Below are 4,130 nucleotides of genomic sequence, written 5' to 3'. Positions count from 1 at the left end.
CCTCCTCCTCCTCCTTGTCCTCCTCCTCCTCATCCTCCTCCTCCTCGTCCTCCTCCTCCTCGTCCTCCTCCTACTCATCCTCGTCCTCCGGATCCTCATCATCCTCCTACTCATCCTCGTCCTCCGGCTCCTCTTCCTCCTCCTCGTCCTCCTCCTCGTCCTCCTCCTCCTCCTCCTCATCCTCCTCCTCCTCTTCCTCCTCCTTCTCGTCATCGTCCTCCTCCTCCTCGTCCTCGTCCTTCTCCTCCTCGTCCTCCTCCTCCTCGTCCTCCTCCTCCTCCTCCTCGTCCTCCTCCTCCTCGTCCTCGTCCTCCTCCTCCTCGTCCTCGTCATCCTCTTCCTCCTCCTCCTCGTCCTCCTCCTCCTCCTCGTCCTCCTCGTCCTCGTCCTCCTCGTCCTCCTCCTCGTCCTCCTCCTCCTCTTTGTCCTCCTCCTCCTCCTCCTCGTCTTCGTCCTCCTCGCCCTCTTCCTCGTCCTCCTCCTCCTCCTCCTCGTCCTCCTCCTCCTCCTCCTCCTCGTCATCGTCCTCCACCTCCTCCTCATCCTCGTCCTCCTCCTCGTCCTCCTCCTCCTCGTCCTCCTCCTCCTCGTCCTCCTCCTCCTCGTCCTCCTCCTCCTCGTCCTCCTCCTCTTGGTCTTCCTCCTCCTCCTCCTCCTCCTCGCCCTTCTCCTCCTCGTCCTCCTCCTCCTCGTCCTCCTCCTCCTAGTCCTCGTCCTCCTCCTCCTCGTCCTCCTCCTCCTCGTCTTCGTCCTCCTCGTCCTCCTCCTCGTCCTCCTCCTCCTCCTCCTCCTCCTCGTCCTCCTCCTCCTCGTCCTCCTCCTCTTGGTCTTCCTCCTCCTCCTCCTCCTCCTCGCCCTTCTCCTCCTCGTCCTCCTCCTCCTTGTCCTCCTCCTCCTCGTCCTCGTCCTCCTCCTCCTCGTCCTCCACCTCTTCGTCTTCGTCCTCCTCCTCATCCTCCTCCTCCTCCTCCTCCTCCTCCTCCTCCTCGTCCTCCACCTCCACCTCCTCCTCGTCCTCTTCCTCGTCCTCCTCCTCCTCGTCCTCCTCCTCCTTGTCCTCCTCCTCGTCCTCCTCCTCGTCGTTCTCCTCCTCCTCTTTGTCCTCCTCCTCCTCCTCCTCGTCTTCCTCCTCCTCGTCCTCGTCCTCCTCCTCCTCGTCCTCCTCCTCGTCCTCCTCCTCGTCCTCCTCCTCCTCCTCCTCCTCGTCCTCCTCCTCCTCATCCTCGTCCTTCCCGTCCTCCTCCTCCTCCTCGTCCTCCTCCTGGTCCTCGTCCTCCTTTTCCTCCTCCTCGTCCTCCTCCTCCTCGTCCTCCTCCTCCTTGTCCTCCTCCTCGTCCTCCTCCTCGTCCTCCTCCTCCTCGTCCTCCTCCTCCTCGTCCTCCTCCTCGTCCTCCTCCTCCTCCTCCTCCTCCTCCTCCTCCTCGTCCTCCTCCTTCCTCATCCTCGTCCTTCCCGTCCTCCTCCTCCTCCTCGTCCTCCTCCTGGTCCTCGTCCTCCTTTTCCTCCTCCTCGTCCTCCTCCTCCTCATCCTCATCCTCCTCTTACTCGTCCTCCGCCTCGTCCTCCTCGTCCTCGTCCTCCTCCTCGTCCTCCTCCTCCTCGTCCTCGTCCTCCTCCTCCTCGTCCTCGTCCTCCTCCTCCTCGTCCTCGTCCTCCTCCTCCTCGTCCTCGTCCTCCTCCTCCTCGTCCTCCTCCTCGTCCTCCTCCTCCCTCCTCCTCGTCCTCCTCCTCCTCATGCTCGTCCTCCTCCTACTCATCCTCGTCCTCCGGCTCCTCATCCTCCTCCTCCTCCTCCTCATCCTCATCCTCCTCGTCGTCGTCCTCCTCCTCGTCTTCGTCCTCCTCCTCCTCTTCCTCGTCCTCCTCCTCCTCCTCGTCCTCCTCGTCCTCCTCCTCCTCCTCCTCCTCCTCCTCCTCATCCTCCTCCTCCTCTTCCTCCTCCTCCTCGTCATGGTCCTCCTCCTCCTCGTCCTCGTCCTCCTCGTCCTCGTCCTCCTCTTCCTCCTCCTCCTCCTCGTCCTCCGCGTCCTCCTCCTCCTCGTCCTCCTCCTCGTCCTCCTCCTCCTCTTTGTCCTCCTCCTCCTCCTCCTCGTCTTCATCCTCCTCGCCCTCTTCCTCGTACTCCTCCTCCTCCTCCTCCTCCTCCTCCTCCTCCTCCTCCTCCCCCTCGTCCTCCTCCTCCTCCTCCTCCTCCTCCTCCTCATCCTCCTCCTCGTCCTCGTCCTCGTCCTCCTCGTCCTCCTCCTCCTCGTCCTCGTCCTCCTCCTCCTCGTCCTCCTCCACCTCGTCCTCTTCCTCCTCTTTGTCCTCCTCCTCCTCCTCCTCGTCCTCCTCCTCCTCGTCCTCCTCCTCGTCCTCCTCCTCCTCGTCCTCCTACTCCTCTTTTTCCTCCTCCTCCTCCTCCTCGTCTTCCTCCTCCTCCTCCTCCTCCTCCTCCTCCTCCTCCTCCTCCTCCTCGTCCTCGTCCTCCTCCTCCTCGTTCTCCTCCTCCTCGTCTTCGTCCTCCTACTCCTCATCCTCGTCCTCCTCCTCCTCCTTCTCCTCCTCCTCCTCCTCCTCCTCGTCCTCCTCCTCGTCCTCGTCCTCCTCGTCCTTGTCCTCGTCCTCCTCCTCCTCGTCTTCCTCCTCCTCGTCCTCCTCCTCCTCCTCCTCGTCCTCCTCCTCGTCCTCATCCTCCTCCTCCTCGTCTTCCTCCTCCTCGTCCTCCTCCTCCTCCTCGTCCTCCTCCTCGTCCTCATCCTCCTCCTCCTCGTCCTCGTCCTCCTCGTCCTCATCCTCCTCGTCCTCCTCCTCCTCCTCGTCCTCCTCCTCCTCGTCCTCCTCCTCCTCATCCTCGTCCTCCTTCTACTCATCCTCTTCCTCCGGCTTCTCATCCTCATCCTCGTTCTCCTCCTCCTCGTCCTCCTCCTCGTCCTCCTCGTCCTCCTCGTCGTCCTCCTCCTCCTCATCCTCGTCCTCCTCCTCCTCGTCCTCCTCCTCCTCATCCTCGTCCTCCTCCTCCTCGTCCTCCTCCTCCTCCTCTTCGTCCTCCTCCTCGTCCTTCTCCTCCTCGTCCTCCTCATCCTCCTCGTCCTCCTCTTCCTGGTCCTCCTCCTCCTCCTCCTCGTCCTCCTCCTCCTCCTCCTTCTGCTCCTCGTCCTCGTCCTCATCCTCGTCCTCCTCCTCCTCCTCCTCGTCCTCCTCCTCCTCCTCGTCCTCGTCATCGTCCTCCACCTCCTCCTCATCCTCGTCCTCCTCCTCGTCCTCCTCCTCCTCGTCCTCCTCCTCCTCGTCCTCCTCCTCCTCATCCTCCTCCTCGTCCTCCTCCTCCTCGTCCTCCTCCTCCTCCTCCTCCTCCTCCTCCTCGTCCTCCTCCTCCTCGTCCTCGTCCTCCTCGTCCTCCTCCTCCTCGTCCTCGTCCTCCTCCTCCTCGTCCTCCTCCTCCTCGTCTTCGTCCTCCTCGTCCTCCTCCTCGTCCTCCTCCTCCTCCTCCTCCTCCTCGTCCTCCTCCTCCTCGTCCTCGTCCGCCTCCTCCTCGTCCTCCTCCTCCTCGTCCTCCTCCTCTTGGTCTTCCTCCTCCTCCTCCTCCTCCTCGTCCTTCTCCTCCTCGTCCTCATCCTCCTCCTCCTCCTCCTCCTCCTCCTCCTCCTCGTCCTCCTCCTCCTCGTCCTCATCCTCCTCCTCCTCCTCCTCCTCCTCCTCCTCCTCGTCCTCCTCCTCCTCGTCCTCCTCCTCCTCCTCCTCGTCCTCCTCCTCCTCGTCCTCCTCCTCCTCGTCTTCGTCCTCCTCGTCCTCCTCCTCGTCCTCCTCCTCCTCCTCCTCCTCCTCGTCCTCCTCCTCCTCCTCCTCGTCCTCCTCCTCCTGGTCTTCGTGCTCCTCCTCCTCCTCCTCGTCCTCCTCCTCCTCGTCCTCCACCTCTTCGTCTTCGTCCTCCTCCTCCTCCTCCTCCTCCTCCTCCTCCTCCTCCTCCTCGTCCTCCACCTCCACCTCCTCCTCGTCCTCTTCCTCGTCCTCCTCCTCTTCGTCCTCCTCCTCCTTGTCCTCCTCCTCGTCCTCCTCCTCGTCGTTCTCCTCCTCCTCTTTGTCCTCCTCCTCCTCCTCCTCGTCTTCCTCCTCCTCGTCCTCCTCCTCCTCCTCCTCGTCCTCCTCCT

The sequence above is a fragment of the Lonchura striata genome, unplaced genomic scaffold (assembly GCF_046129695.1).
Source record: "Lonchura striata isolate bLonStr1 unplaced genomic scaffold, bLonStr1.mat Scaffold_99, whole genome shotgun sequence".
Lineage (NCBI taxonomy): Eukaryota > Metazoa > Chordata > Aves > Passeriformes > Estrildidae > Lonchura > Lonchura striata.
Note: the sequence above shows the minus strand (reverse complement) of the source record.